This window comes from Heterodontus francisci, chromosome 25 (genome assembly GCF_036365525.1).
Source record: "Heterodontus francisci isolate sHetFra1 chromosome 25, sHetFra1.hap1, whole genome shotgun sequence".
Lineage (NCBI taxonomy): Eukaryota > Metazoa > Chordata > Chondrichthyes > Heterodontiformes > Heterodontidae > Heterodontus > Heterodontus francisci.
Genome location: NC_090395.1, coordinates 24,032,981 through 24,050,589, shown reverse-complemented (window position 1 = coordinate 24,050,589; position 17,609 = coordinate 24,032,981). Strand labels below are relative to the sequence as shown.

Here is a 17,609-nt window from a genome sequence, read left to right as displayed (position 1 = left end):
ACTTCAGGGGATGGGTGGTTCCCTTTTCCTCTGACTGTGGAGGAGGATTCTTTGTTAATTTCCCCTTTGCTCTCTGCAACATTCCTGCCTGTAGTTATGTATGCAGACCCTACTGAACACCCCTGTGGCACTTTGACTGGGGAGGCACCATCCTCATTGTTTCTATGCCCCTAGAGGTCTTTCTTTGTCTCTGCAGGTTCCTGTAAATTATGTTCACAACTCTGGTGGGGTACATCTAGAGTCTGTATTTACATAGGAGGATGTGGGGTCTAACGTTTCACATTTTTCGGGGTTGGTTGACTGGACAGTAGAGGTTTTCATCCAGGATTCCTCCTGGACTTCCTTTAACTTGCCCTCTTGCTCACTTTTCCCTCTTCCCTTTCTAAACTTTTGCCAGCCTTGTACTTGCCTGACCCCTTTTGTTCTCGGTGGGGGTCCCTTACAATTCACCAGCCCTCTGCTGGAGGGTCCTCCTAAAACCAGTACAGGTTTCACTGTAGATTGGGGTTTCCCCTCAACTTATCACATGTGGCAACTAGTGCAGTACTCCACCACATCTTTGTGGACTTTTGGCCAATCAAACTGCTGTCTTATGTAGGCTTTGGTCTTTCGTATACCAGCATGTACAGTCACGGGCCCTTCTGAATATTTCTCTCTGGTACGTCTGTGAAACCACTAACTGGTGAATTACTGTCCACTCCTTGCTCTCAGGTCTGTGAGGAGAACTCCATTTCATCATCAGTACCTCATTCTTTAAATAGTAGCAATCTGCTTCACTTTCAGTCTGGGCAGCCTGTGCTAACTCTTGCAATACTGGGTTGGCTCGCTGAGACTCAGCTAGGGAAGATCCATTCAATTCATTCCCTGGGTCTCCTAACTTTCCAAAGAAAGTCTCAGACAGACAGACCTGGTCATCTGCCTGCAGTGCCAATGCAGTCTCTATTGGGGGAGCTGGTTTGATTATGGCCTGATCCACTACACCTTCAGGGAAACTGTCTTCTGCCACTGTCCTGTCTCTCTGACCTTCTGCGGTCTTTCTTTTACTACTGGGGGGACTACCACCTTCACACTCGCCAGATCATTACCTAGGAGGAGGTCAACCCCGTCCACAGTCAAACTAGGGACAATCAGTACGGTCACTGGTCCCAAAACTAGGTTGCACTCCAGGTGCACCTGGTGTACAAGTACTACCCTCTACCCTCCAATACCATTCACCACCATTTTGGTGTTCACTGCATTCTCTGAGGGAAAGGTCATGCCTTTTCCCAGTAAAAAGGATCTAGTGGCCGCTGTGTCCCTGATAATTACTATGGGCTTGCTTGCCCCACTTGAGGGGTATGGAGTTACTTTCCCTTCAATCACAAAACCCTGATGGCCTTCAGGAATCCTGCTAGCTTTTCTTGCACTAGCCATAGTAAGCTTCCTGGGTTGCAATCTTCCTGCAGTTAAAGCCGCAACTTGTTCTGTTGTACTTTCCATCAGGGTTCCGTCTTCACAGAGCGGGTGTGCCCTGCTTAACCCACCGGTGTTCCCTTTATTTTCCAGCAGTCGGCTTTTAAATGCCCTGCTTTATTACAATGGAAGCACGCAGGTCTCCAGGTCTCACTCTTGCTCACAGCACCTTCTTATTTGGCTGGAGGAGGGCCCCCTGTGTCTCCTGTTTTCCTTTCTCTTCCAGAACTGCCTGGGCGGAGATCACCTTCTCAGCCTTTGTCTTTTTCGGATTTGTGGGGGTGATTAGGAAAGGATGTTCCCTGGGAAACCAACTCATAAATTAAAGCAAATTCATCAGCCAGAACAGCTGCTTGCTGAGCTCTCTGGACCCACTGCTCCTCTACATGGGTCTTTATTGAGAGTGGGAGAGAGTTTTTAAAATTCCTCTAACAGCACTACTTCCCTGAGATTCTCATAGCTGAGCTTTACTTTAAGAGCCCTCAACCACTGGTCAAAAGCCAGCTGCTTACTTCTTTCAAACTCCAGATAAGTTTGATTAACTTGCTTTTTGAGGGTTCTAAACTTTTGGCGATAGGCATCGGGTACTAATTCAAAGGCCCTGAGGATAGCATTTTTGGTCAGTTCATAATTTGATGAACTCTTATCTGGCAACAAGGAATAAACCTCATGGGCTTTTCCAGTTAGCTTGCTTTGTAGTAAAAGAGAAAGGGTCTCAGCTGGCCATTTTAGCTGCTTTGCCAGTTTCTCGAAAGACACAAAAGAATTCCTCCACATCATCCTCACTGAATTTTGGGATTAGATGAGCTAGTTTTAACAATTCTGTACCCAGCCCTGAATTACACTTCTCCATATTGGCCATGCTTTCACTGGGGTTACTTTGTCGCCCCCTAATTAACTCAAGCTGCTTCAACTCTCTTTCTTCGCATTCTTTCTGGAATATTCTTTCTTTCTCTCTCTCTCTCTCTCTCTTCTCTCTCTCGTTCCTTCTCCTGTCTTTCGCTCTCTCTCTCCTGCCTTTCATTTTCTTCACGTTCCTTCTGGAAGGCCCTCTCTTTCTCCCCTTCCTATCTCTCTCTCTCTCTCTTTTTCTTTCTTCTAATTCAAATTTCCTCAGTTACAATTGTATCTTTGTTAACAATGCCCTGTCAGAGTCTATTTCTAACCCTGTTTCTGCTTCTTCAGTTTCAAGACAAAAATGGCTGACCACTAGCCTTAGGAGTTCTGACTTCTTAGCCTTGCCACGGACAGTGATCACACACTGCTCAGCCGTTTTTCTCAACTCGTCCATAGACCGTGCTTTTAACTTATCCAAGTTACTTCACCCTGGCTTGGGGAGCTACTAGCTTCAGTTGCAGACATGTTAGTATCCAAGCACACACAACCACAAGAAAAACTGTATTGCAAACGTGCTCTTTTTGATTGAGAACAATGTGACTTCCAACTTCCAATTTCTCTCGTTTGTCTGTGGGGCAATTCCAGATGCTAGCACCCAGATTTCTGTGATGACAAGGTGAGAAAGGTGTCTAGGGGTCCCTCTCAGCCTTCATCTGGTCTTACTGTAACAGGGTTTAATTTTAATCACAGTGTGTTTTGAACTCCCCCTTGGTGAATCTTTGTTCACCACTTTCCAATTATAATGCAAAGAAATGAGCACATACAGACTTTCTTAGGTTTAAAGAAGAAAGGTGAAATTTTATTAAACTTAAACTAAGAACTCTAATTTAGTTAACGCCTACGGATACACGATACTCCCACGCTAGCATGCATACACGATACACACACGCAGATAGGGACAGAAAAGAGCAGAAGAAAAGATAAAGTGGAAAGATTTGAGGAAATATTTGAAGAGTTTGTTACGGTTCTTCAAGCTCAGTGTAGAGTCCTTTTGTAGATTGATCTTGCTTTTCATTGGGTCTTCTTAAACCTTGTTTACTGTAGGAGACTTTTCTCTCCTGGGGTTCATATGTCTTCAATGGATTTGGAAGCTGGTGAGAAAGAGATGGGAGCAGACAGGAGAGAGATGTTCTCAGTCCAGGAGCAAAACTGCCTTCTGTCTTCAAACACTGTTTCTCCAATTTAAAACTCTCAGTCCAAACTCTGCAACAGCCAGTTAGTCATGTGACTAAATTGGTCTGACCACATCTGTTTTGTGTATTAGGAGCAGGGGATAGTTCCTTTGTTCCAACACTGTCTGCTAGTATGCAAATGTCTTTCCAGTCAAGGGTCTAGCGTTTTTTTTTAAACAAGTTCTTTCTTTACTCCAATAGCAGTTTAAAATCAAGGTTCATGTGGCAAAATTAATATGCCTCAATCTTACCAGGGTGGGGGGGGGGGGGCCTGCATGACAAGCCAAAATGCCATTTGCCTTCCTAATTGTTTGCTGCACCTGCTGGTTAGCTTGTAGTGACTCATGAGCAAGGACACCCAAGTCCCTTTGGACATCAACACTTCCCAATTTCTCACCATAGAGGAAACACTCTGTCTTTCTGTTTTTTCTGCCAAAATGGATAACTTCACACTTATTCACATTATATTCCATTTGTTATGCTCTTTCCCATTCACTTAGCCTGTCCAGGTTCCCTTGAAGCCTCCTTGCATACTTCTCACAACTTACATTCCCACCTAGTTTTATGCCATCAGCAAATTTGGAAATATTACATTTGGTCCCCACATCCAGATCATTTCTATAGATTGTGAACAGCTGTGGCCCCAGCACTGATCCTTGCAGTACCCCACTAGTAACAGCCTGCCATCCTGAGAATGACCCATTTATTCCTACTCTCTGTTTACTGTCTGTTCACCAGTTCCCAATCCATACCAGTACATTACCCCCAATCCCATGTGCTCTAATTTTGTTTATGAACTTCTTGTGTGGGACCTTATCAAAAGCCTTCTGAAGATCCAAATACACCACATCTGGTTCTCCTTTATCTATGCTACATGTAACATTCTCAAAAATCTCCAACAGGTTTGTCAGACATGATTTCCCTGTCGTAAATCGATGTTTACTCTGCCCAATCGTATCCTTATTTTTAAGTGTCTAGTTATCACATCCTTTATAATAGATTCTAAAATTTTCCTTACTACTGACGCCAAACTAACAGGTCTATAGTTCCCCACTTTCTTAAATAGTGAGGTTACATTTGCTATTTTCCAGTCTGCAGGAACTTTTCCAGAATCTATAGAATTTTTAAAGATAACCACCAATGCATCCACTATCTGTATAGCCACCTCCTTCAACACTCTGGATGTAGCTCATCTGGTCCAAGGCATTTACCAACCTTCAATCCAGTTAATTTTTCAAGTACTACCTCTTTATTATTACTAACTTCTTTCAGTTCCTCATTTTGACAAGTCCCATAGGACAGACACAAAGTAATTGTTTAGTTTCTCCACCATTTCCCTATTGTCTATCATAAACTCTCCTGTCTCCACCTGTAATGGGCCCACATTTGTCCTTGCTAATCTTTTCCTTTTCATGTGCCTAAAGAGGCTTTTACAATCTGCCTTTATGTTTATCACTAACTTGCATTCATAATCTTTTTTCCCTTTATTAGTTTCTCAGTCATCCTTTGCTGGATTCGAAACTGCTCTCAGAAGCAAACTGCTTACCACTTTTTCTGGCAACCTTATAAGCTACTTCCTTTGCTCTCATGCAATCTTGAATTTTTTTTGTTAGCCATGATTGACTCATCTTTCCTGTTGGGTTTTTGAATCTTAGAAGAATGTATATTTGTTGTAGACCATGTAATACTTCTTTAAACACTAACCATTGACTGTCTACTGTCAAATCCTTTAGTGTATTTTCCCAATCTACCATAGCCAACTTGCCCCTTATATCTTCATAGCTTCCTTGGATCAGATTTAAGACCCTAGTTTCAGAATGAACTAATCACTTTCAAACTTAATGTAAAATTCTATCATATTATGGTCACTATTTTCCAAATGCTCCTTTATAGTGTGTGAAGAAAAGCACATAGACGCATTTGGGTTTCACAGGTGTATAGACCTTGCTCTTGCTATTGTGTGTTGCAAAAGTTTAAATAAATGGAGGTCAATTTCATCGCTGAAAATATCTCATGGTTTCTTTGCTGCCTTGACAGATGGCACCTTCACCCTCGCAGTCTCAATGGGCTCCTAGTGTAGGGCCTGGCCACGTTTGGTACAGCTTCTCAACTCTGTCAGTGTGCCTGGTGAGCCTGGGCACCAGCTGCTGAAGTGCAATAGGAAGGAGGCGACAGGCAGAATACATTGATGTGAGTCTTTAATGAGTTCACTTGGAGCGGGCATCATGATGGCAGGAACTGGGTATATATGAGATTTTCCCGAACCTCCTGTGTGAGTCTCTCAATGTGCCTGGCCTCTGGTGCAAGGGGATCATTATCCAATGCTGCCTGTCCACTTCCTCCTCATTGGATGAGGACTAGTGATCAATCATTTCCTCTTTATGCAAGGCCTTCCCCCTCTGCAGTTCTAGATTGTGCAGAGTATAGCAGACCACCACATTACTTGAAACCCTCACTGGAGCAACCTGCAGGGTCTCTCGGATGGACCCATGGCAGGTGTTGTACCTCTCCTCTGATGCAGTGTGAGGGTTTCTCACAGCTGTGAGTAGCCATGTCTTCAATGGCTAGCCTTTTCCCTGAGAATCCATCCCAAAAAGTGAGCAAGCAGCCTGAAAAGCAGTGTCACCTGGGACTGCTGAAGTATGTAGGTGTCAAGGCTGCTGCCTGGCAAGAGGCCACACACCTGCAGGAAATGCTTTTGACTGTCGCAGACCAGTTAGACGGTGATGCAATGGAAGCCCTTCCTGTTGATGAAGGCGGCTGCATGCAATTGATGACCTTGCACCTGGGGAATCCAGTAATGGCTATGATGCCAATGGCCCTCTCCGCCTGACTAGCACGGTCGATTCTGTATTGCATATATTCTCCACCCTTGATGCAGCAGTGGGCTGCTGCCTGGGAGACTCCACACACGTCCCCAGTGGATCCCTGGAAAGAGCCCGATGTGTAATAGCTGTGTGCCACAGTGATCTTCAGGGCCATGAGCTTTGGTTGTTCACCGATCATCCTACAATATGGCACATAGGTCAGTGACGGCCTCCCTGGAGAGCTGAAGTCTTTGCTGACACTGCCGTCCGAACATTTGTAGGTAGTTGAGGCAATTCATTGTCTGTCGCCTGCATGGCCGGCTGCTGTTATTCCCCCAGTTGAGGTTCACCAGCTTGTCCAGCTGATGCCTGGCCCTGCCTCCCTCTGAAGCTCTGCTGAGCAGCGCAGCGGTCTACAAGGTCTGGGTGTATGACAGCTGGTCACTCCTCTTCCTGTGTGCTATCCCTGGAAAGAAGACCTTGTCTTTGGATGTTTCCCCTGCCACTTCCCTCTGAATACATGCTAATGCCCCTCAGTGTCCACTCTTGCAGAGAACCCACCACCCGAGTTAGAACCCACCTTTGCAGTCAGGCCAGCCCCACTGTCAAGTAATAGCCACCATCTCCCCTCCTCCCCTTCTTGCATTCATACAACACTCCCCATGGCTGCCTTTCTGAGGCAGCACTGAGACCTCACCTCGTTACCGCCAAATTTAACAGGGCAGAGATCAGAAGGCACGTGATGCCCATGCACCATTCATTAAATTCGAAACCCCCAGATAACATTGGAATGAGGCCCGTGAAAATGCATGGTAATTACTTGATCAGTAAGGCTACGTCAGCGCAGTGGTTAGCACCGCAATCGCACAGCTCTGGAGACCTGGGTTCGATTCTGGGTACTGCCTGTGCGGAGTTTGCAAAGTCTCACTGTGACCGCATGGGTTTTCGCCGGGTGCTCCAGTTTCTTCCCACAGCCAAAGATTTGCAGGCTGATTGATAAATTGGACATTATAAATTGCCCCGAGTGTAGGTATGGAATATGGAATTACTGTAGGGTTAGTAAAAATGGGTGGTTGTTGGTTGGCACAGACTCGGTGGGCCAAAGGGCCTGTTTCAGTGCTGTATCTCTAAATAAATAAATAAATTCTAGTCCCATTGCATTGTAGCGGCAATGTTGCCTTAGAGCTTTCCTGCAAAATCTGGAACCGATGTCACAACATCGGCTTCCCAGGCAAACACCTACCATCCCAATTTTGCATCTCCCCCCACCTCCCATCCGCCCCTTCTGGCCACACAAAATTCTGACCCCCGTTTATAATATGACAGTCTCGGGCCATTTGACTAGCAGGGACCTGATTGAAAACTTGCCTACAGTTATTCTATAAACAGTATGATTTTGAAGAAGGTGAACAATATGATTGAACGTGCCTATCCTTCATCTCCTAGATATTTCTGTTTGCCTGTTTCTGGTTGAGGAGCTTTCTATATAAAATTACCCCTTCCCCCCAGTGCTGTTGCCTTGTGACAACCTTCTTGTTTAGATGGCACTTCCTGTGGATGTCACAATGATGGGCCGAGTGGTCGGACGGGAATGGACTTTTCTGCTCACCTGATTTGGTGACTCTCAGCAGTTCTGGAAGGTTGTCCCATGGCAGATGCTGTTGAGCCAGTCTACCAACAACAGTTACTAAATCATAGGTACCGAGAACAATTCAATCAAAAACAAAGAGGCTTGTTAGACTCTGTGCAGACAAACCATTACCTGATCTCATATAACAAACTGAGAGGACATCTTTCATAATAAGTCAAGTTCCCTTTAAACCCAATCAGTCAGATTGAAGATCCTGCTACTCTACCAGTGGAGGAGCTCTAAAGGTCTCGGAAATATTCGGTCATGACCTCTTCAATGACCTCTATCGCTGGGCAGCCTTTTACATCCCCAGCATGCCCGCTTACCACAGGTATCACGGGCGGGCGCGGGCCCTTAAGTGGCCATTAACTGGTCACTTAAGGGCCTTGATTGCCCTTGGGCGGGCGATCTGTTTGCCCCCCCCCCATACTCGACCGCCGTAAAGTTGACCGGAGGCTGGAGCGGGGCATGTAGGCCTCCCTGGAGCCAAATTTCAGAAGGATTAGCAACAGAATAGTGGGGCCTGTTCCCTGGGATCTCTGGGGGTTAATTCGATGAGGTCGAATCAGTTGATTAACTGATTTTATCGGCAGTGAATTATCTGCAGTTCCCATCCATTGTGTGAGACTCTGATACAGGCCTTTGGATTTCACTATATTCACCATTCTTTCACTGCCGTCGATTCCATGGAATTTTTAAAATCCCACTTTCTGCAACTAAAGAAAGCAGATTTCTTCACATCAGGGGTTATCCAACAAGACTCTAATTGTCTATTAAGCTTGTCTCCTGGGGATTTGATCAAGCTCCACATGAAAGGTTAATTGTGCCACATAATTTGGAGTCCCAGCATCTCTTGGTCAGGATTTGGGCACTTGCACCAAATGCAACTAACTGGAAACAGATTAGTGACAAAAATGAAGCATTTCACTCTCTCACGTGATATGTGTTTGGTTTCTCCCCTCCTGCCACGGGACTCATGGGGTCCAAAAACCAGTCTCACTAACAGAAAATGGCTGAGCTTGTTTCATATCCCGATAGCTGCAGAACCCACTGCAAAGGAGATTTCATTGTGTCTGTGACTAGCTGTGCTTGATTACCCTGTGTGCAGTGTGTACGCTAGTGACTATGGTACTGGATAAGCTGCCAGAAATTGTGAGTTCATATCCCACCATGGCATGTTAGGAAATTGGATACATCACATCTGGTAATTTACAGGTCGGCACCAGAAAAAATGAACTTGGAAGCTACTGATTGTCATAAAAACCCACTTGGTTCATAAATGCTCCTCATAGCCAGTATGTCCTCCATACTCCAGTCCCAGACGACATTGTCATGCACACGAGACATGCAATTAGACAACAATCATGAACAAAGTCTGAAGCGTTATAAAAACTGATTTTGTCTTTTATAAATGAACCTTTCTTTTAAAACGTGACCAATACTCCTAAAAGGTCAAAAAAGAAAAAGGCTTGGCCTTTGTATATTCAAGCTGCCTGACAAGGACAAAGGGCAAATCTTCAAAGCTAAGAGGTTTCAATTGAGCCCATCTTACACCCATCCTAAAACATTCCAGAATTGAATGTCTTCTTCTGAAACAAAGGAAATGTGAAGTAGCCACATCCTGGGCCATTGTGTGATCACCAAGGGGAAGAGACCAGAATGTCTCCGACCAGGAGGTGTGAAGTAACACAGCTTTACCTTAAAAAAACAGCCAAGAGAGAGTCTCCAGAGAGAGAGAGACGCAAAGCAAATCCAGCAACTTGTTTTCCAGCAAACCAGAAGGCACGTGTTCTGCTGTAGAATCCGACATCTACATGAGACAGCAGTGAACTAGAAGTGATCCAGAGATTACAACTGAGTTTTCAATGAAGACAGACATCTACAGTCATCTTCCTTGTTATGTCAGCGACCAATAACTGAGGGAGGAGCCAGCCATTTCATTCAGATTCAAACATCTGTAGGTTTGCTTTGAATTTTATTCAAGTTTAAGAGACACAAATGTTTCATTGTCCTTGGGAATTTTGGAAAGCCCATCTCAGCCTGTCTTATTCCAATGGAGGTGCCACTGGAAGCTTTTAGAGAGATAAAAGAATATATTCTTCCTGGAAAATACAGTGATCTTTGTCAGGATATTTTTATTTAGAGATACAGCATTGAAACTGGCCCTTCGAGTCTGTGCCGACCAACAACCACCCATTTATACTAACCCTGCAGTAATCCCACATTCCCTACCACCTACCTATACTAGGGGCAATTTACAATGGCCAATTTACCTATCAACCTGCAAGTCTTTGGCTGTGGGAGGAAACCAGAGCACCCGGCGAAAACCCACACAGTCACAGCGAGAACTTGCAAACTCCGCACAGGCAGTATCCAGAATCGAACCCGGGTCGCTGGAGCTGTGAGGCTGCAGTGCTAACCACTGCACCACTGTGCCACCCAAACATGCTTGTGGGGAAGTTGTCAGTGTCTTCACCCCCTTCTCGGTTTCTCTTCCTCCACTTATACCCACAATATACCGCAACCCGCAACACTGTTCAATAACATCTGCATTCCAGAAACTTCTCAATATCTCCATAGTATTTGATTACGGGTTCATCATCTCTTACCCCTTCAGCCACTATTCCTGTTCCACAACGTACATCAAGGACCAATGCACTGTCTCGATCTTCTGGATACACAGCGTCCACAGTCTCCACACCAAACCTGGGATCCTGGTATTCCATCACACTCATGTGTTGAGGGCAGAAAGAGATTTCATTCACCTGGTCTGGCTACAGAACAGTTTTGTTCTTATTTAAGAAAGGATGTAAATGCATTGGAAGCAGTTCAGAGAAGGTTTGCTGGTCTAATACCTGGAATGGGCGGGTTGTGTTATGAGGAAAGATTGGACAGGATAGGCTTGTATCTGCTGGAGTTTAGAAGAGTAAGAGGCGACTTGTTTAAACATATAATATCCTGAGGGATCTTGACAGGGTGAATGTGGAAAGGATGTTTCCCCATGTGGGAGAATCTAGAACTAGGGGTCACTGTTTAAAAATAAGTGGTCACCCATTTTAGACAGAGGAGAAATTTTTTCTCTCAGAGGGACGTGAGTCTTTGAAACTCTTCCTCAAAAGGCAGTGGAAGCAAAGTCTTTGAATATTTTTAAGGCAGAGGTTGATAGATTCTTGATAAGCAAAGGGGTGAAAGGATATCAGGGGAAGGTGGAATGTTGATTTGAGGTTACAATCAGATCAGCCATGATCTTGTTGAATGGCAGAGCAGGCTCGAGGGGCTAAGCTCCTAATTCACATGTTCGTATGTACAATCTCTGCCTTACAGCACACAGTGAGAGGGGCTGATTCAGGAGCATGTGTTGAACCAGGGGAGCTTAGCAACAATCATCACCTATTGTAATAATGCACGTGAACAGTCTGTATCTGTCACCCATCAAATCAACAGATGGAGAATTTTCTGGTATACATGAGGTTACACAATCGCACACCTCTCCTAGTTTTGCCGTTTATTACAATGCTGACAGTATATTGATCCCACCTCCTGTGTTGTTTATCTCTGACCTCCCTCTTTCACCATGCTGATTCTAAATCCATCTTTTTCATTTTTACACCCTGCCAGCCCTCTCTACTCTCTGAATGTTCCTGTTATTAACCGGCCTCGTTGCCCTGTTTCCTACCCATCCCCACTCTGTTTGCATGGACATCCACTGCTGTCTTTTACTGTACCTGGTAACAACAATGACTGAGGTTAATGTGTTGCAAGAGCTGGAAACTGGCTGAAAGAGAGGAACAGTGATCAACTTAAATAGCAATTTAACAGTATCACCAGTGTGGATCCCAGTGGATTGGACTTGGGGCCCTTGCTATTTTAATACATATTAATGACATGATGGTGGATAAATCTATAGATCCAGAGTGAGAGTATTTAAATCTATGAAAGAATTGTCACTGTGCTGAGCAGCATCAAATGACGTGATGACACTGGTTTCATGTTTGCATTAGCAAATATGCAAAGTCCAAGTGGAAAAGCAGAATGTGAGTGTTTCTGCTCTTTATGACTGGCTCATGTCCCTGGTTATTGAACGTGTCCAGAATGACCATAGTCACAGCTAGAGTGACAAGACCACAATTTCTATCAGACAATACTGGACAAAAACCGTGTTGAAACTTCGAGCACAAGCAACTTTCACCTTTGTGACGAAGCAGAAATGAATATTGGTAACATTACAATACAATAGGGAAAGATTTGTACTGGCTGCTCTGGGTGATAATTTCACAACTACAAGCAGAACATTTTTTGTGGATGGCATTTGATGGAAAATGATAAATTCAGTTATAATGGAGGTGCAGAGATACCAAGCAGAGTAACCCATGGTAACAATGACCATGGGTGGAGTGATTCTTTCCCCCAGAGATCAGTTCTATGGCTGGTAAAGTGAGAGAGTGACAGGTACTGCCTGCTCATAGTTCTCAGCCCAAGAGTCATAAAATTTCACTTTTTCTTCCATTTCCATGGTTTTGGACATTATGAGGGGGTTGTTAGTGGCAGCAGCCACATCAATTCCAGACTTTTCCATCTGTGGAAATAAAGAACACAATACAATAAAAGGAGGGTTAGAATAAAATATTGCAGCAAAGTTCCATTCATTCTAAAAAGGAGGAACTGAAATGGGACAGAAATACCCTTCCCATAAATATTGGACTGGGATTGAAATGGGACAGATACACCCTTCCTATAAACACTGGACTGGGATTGAAATGGGACAGATACACCCTATAAACACTGGACTGGGATTGAAATGGGACAGATACACCCTTCCTATAAACACTGGATTGGGATTGAAATGGGACAGATACACCCTTCCTATAAACACCGGACTGGGATTGAAACAAGACAGATACATCCTTCCTATAAACACTGGACTGGGATTGAAATGGGACAGATACACCCTTCCTATAAACACCGGACTGGGATTGAAACAAGACAGATACATCCTTCCTATAAACACTGGACTGGGATTGAAATGGGACAGATACACCCTTCCTATAAACACTGGATTGGGATTGAAATGGGACAGATACACCCTTCCTATAAACACCGGACTGGGATTGAAACAAGACAGATACATCCTTCCTATAAACATTGGACTGGGATTGAAATGGGACAGATACACCCTATAAACACTGGACTGGGATTGAAATGGGACAGATACACCCTTCCTATAAACACCGGACTGGGATTGAAACAAGACAGATACATCCTTCCTATAAACATTGGACTGGGATTGAAATGGGACAGATACACCCTTCCTATAAACACTGGACTGGGATTGAAATGGGACAGATACACCCTTCCTATAAACACTGGACTGGGATTGAAATGGGACAGATACACCCTTCCTATAAACACTGGACTGGGATTGAAATGGGACAGATACACCCTTCCTATAAACACTGGATTGGGATTGAAATGGGACAGATACACCCTTCCGATAAACACCCAACTGGGATTGAAACAAGACAGATACATCCTTCCTATAAACACTGGACTGGAATTGAAATGGGACAGATACACCCTTCCTATAAACATTGGACTGGGATTGAAATGGGACAGATACACCCTTCCTATAAACACCGGACTGGGATTGAAACAAGACAGATACATCCTTCCTATAAACATTGGACTGGGATTGAAATGGGACAGATACACCCTTCCTATAAACACTGGACTGGGATTGAAATGGGACAGATACACCCTTCCTATAAACACTGGACTGGGATTGAAATGGGACAGATACACCCTTCCTATAAACACTGGATTGGGATTGAAATGGGACAGATACACCCTTCCTATAAACACCCAACTGGGATTGAAACAAGACAGATACATCCTTCCTATAAACACTGGACTGGAATTGAAATGGGACAGATACACCCTTCCTATAAACACTGGATTGGGATTGAAATGGGACAGATACACCCTTCCTATAAACACTGGACTGGAATTGAAATGGGACAGATACACCCTTCCTATAAACACCGGACTGGGATTGAAACAAGACAGATACATCCTTCCTATAAACATTGGACTGGGATTGAAATGGGACAGATACACCCTTCCTATAAACACTTGACTGGGATTGAAATGGGACAGATACACCATTCCTATAAACACCGGACTGGGATTGAAATGAGACAGATACATCCTTCCTATAAACATTGGACTGGGATTGAAATGAGACAGATACATCCTTCCTATAAACATTGGACTGGGATTGAAATGAGACAGATACATCCTTCCTATAAACATTGGACTGGGATTGAAATGAGACAGATACATCCTTCCTATAAACACTGGACTGGGATTGAAATGAGACAGATACACCCTTCCTATAAACACTGGATTGGGATTGAAATGGGACAGATACACCCTTCCTATAAACACCCAACTGGGATTGAAACAAGACAGATACATCCTTCCTATAAACACTGGACTGGAATTGAAATGGGACAGATACACCCTTCCTATAAACACTGGATTGGGATTGAAATGGGACAGATACACCCTTCCGATAAACACCCAACTGGGATTGAAACAAGACAGATACATCCTTCCTATAAACACTGGACTGGAATTGAAATGGGACAGATACACCCTTCCTATAAACATTGGACTGGGATTGAAATGGGACAGATACACCCTTCCTATAAACACCGGACTGCGATTGAAACAAGACAGATACATCCTTCCTATAAACATTGGACTGGGATTGAAATGGGACAGATACACCCTTCCTATAAACACTGGACTGGGATTGAAATGGGACAGATACACCCTTCCTATAAACACTGGACTGGGATTGAAATGGGACAGATACACCCTTCCTATAAACACTGGATTGGGATTGAAATGGGACAGATACACCCTTCCTATAAACACCCAACTGGGATTGAAACAAGACAGATACATCCTTCCTATAAACATTGGACTGGGATTGAAATGGGACAGATACACCCTTCCTATAAACACTTGACTGGGATTGAAATGGGACAGATACACCATTCCTATAAACATTGGACTGGGATTGAAATGAGACAGATACATCCTTCCTATAAACATTGGACTGGGATTGAAATGAGACAGATACATCCTTCCTATAAACACTGGACTGGGATTGAAATGAGACAGATACATCCTTCCTATAAACACTGGACTGGGATTGAAATGAGACAGATACATCCTTCCTATAAACATTGGACTGGGATTGAAATGAGACAGATACATCCTTCCTATAAACATTGGACTGGGATTGAAATGAGACAGATACATCCTTCCTATAAACATTGGACTGGGATTGAAATGAGACAGATACATCCTTCCTATAAACACTGGACTGGGATTGAAATGAGACAGATACATCCTTCCTATAAACATTGGACTGGGATTGAAATGAGACAGATACATCCTTCCTATAAACACTGGACTGGGATTGAAATGAGACAGATACATCCTTCCTATAAACACTGGACTGGTATTGAAATGGGACAGATACACCCTTCCTATAAACACCGGACTGGGATTGAAACAAGACAGATACATCCTTCCTATAAACATTGGACTGGGATTGAAATGGGACAGATACACCCTTCCTATAAACACTGGACTGGGATTGAAATGGGACAGATACACCCTTCCTATAAACACTGGACTGGGATTGAAATGGGACAGATACACCCTTCCTATAAACACTGGATTGGGATTGAAATGGGACAGATACACCCTTCCTATAAACACCCAACTGGGATTGAAACAAGACAGATACATCCTTCCTATAAACACTGGACTGGAATTGAAATGGGACAGATACACCCTTCCTATAAACACTGGATTGGGATTGAAATGGGACAGATACACCCTTCCTATAAACACCGGACTGGGATTGAAACAAGACAGATACATCCTTCCTATAAACATTGGACTGGGATTGAAATGGGACAGATACACCCTTCCTATAAACACTTGACTGGGATTGAAATGGGACAGATACACCATTCCTATAAACATTGGACTGGGATTGAAATGAGACAGATACATCCTTCCTATAAACATTGGACTGGGATTGAAATGAGACAGATACATCCTTCCTATAAACATTGGACTGGGATTGAAATGAGACAGATACATCCTTCCTATAAACATTGGATTGGGATTGAAATGGGACAGATACACCCTTCCTATAAACACTGGACTGGGATTGCAATGGGACAGGTACACCCTTCCTATAAATACTGGACTGGGATTGCAATGGGACAGATACACCCTTCCTATAAACACCGGACTGGGATTGAAACAAGACAGATACATCCTTCCTATAAACATTGGACTGGGATTGAAATGGGACAGATACATCCTTCCTATAAACATTGGACTGGGATTGAAATGGGACAGATACACCCTTCCTATAAACACTTGACTGGGATTGAAATGGGACAGATACACCCTTCCTATAAACACTGGACTGGGATTGAAATGGGACAGATACACCCTTCCCATAAACACTGGACTGGGATTGAAATGAGACAGATACATCCTTCCTTTAAACATTGGACTGGGATTGAAATGAGACAGATACACCCTTCCTATAAACATTGGACTGGGATTGAAAAGGGACAGATACCCCCTTCCTATAAACATTGGACTGGGATTGAAATGGGACAGATACACCATTCCTATAAACATTGGACTGGGATTGAAATGGGGCTGATACACCCTTCCTATAAACACTTGACTGAGATTGAAATGAGACAGATACATCCTTCCTATAAACACTGGACTGGGATTGAAATGGGACAGATACACCCTTCCTATAAACACTGGACTGGGATTGAAATGGGACAGATACACCCTTCCTATAAACATTGGACTGGGATTGAAATGAGACAGATACATCCTTCCTATAAACATTGGACTGGGATTGAAATGAGACAGATACACCCTTCCTATAAACATTGGACTGGGATTGAAATGAGACAGATACATCCTTCCTATAAACATTGGACTGGGATTGAAATGAGACAGATACACCCTTCCTATAAACATTGGACTGGGATTGAAATGAGACAGATACATCCTTCCTATAAACATTGGACTGGGATTGAAATGGGACAGATACACCCTTCCTATAAACACTGGACTGGGATTGAAATGGGACAGATACACCCTTCCTATAAACACTGGACTGGGATTGAAATGAGACAGATACACCCTTCCTATAAACACTTGACTGAGATTGAAATGAGACAGATACATCCTTCCGATAAACACTGGACTGGGATTGAAATGGGACAGATACACCCTTCCTATAAACACTGTACTGGGATTGAAATGGGACAGATACACCCTTCCTATAAACACTGGACTGGGATTGAAATGGGACAGATACACCCTTCCTATAAACACTGGACTGGGATTGAAATGGGACAGATACACCCTTCCTATAAACACTGGATTGGGATTGAAATGGGACAGATACACCCTTCCTATAAACACCCAACTGGGATTGAAACAAGACAGATACATCCTTCCTATAAACACTGGACTGGAATTGAAATGGGACAGATACACCCTTCCTATAAACACTGGATTGGGATT

At 43.7% G+C, this 17,609-nt stretch overlaps 1 pseudogene; it reads right to left on the bottom strand.

Moving 5' to 3' along the window:
• The window catches only part of LOC137384012 (methyltransferase-like protein 27), a 58,746-nt pseudogene that overhangs the window by 15,515 nt on the left and 25,622 nt on the right, over positions 1–17,609 (bottom strand).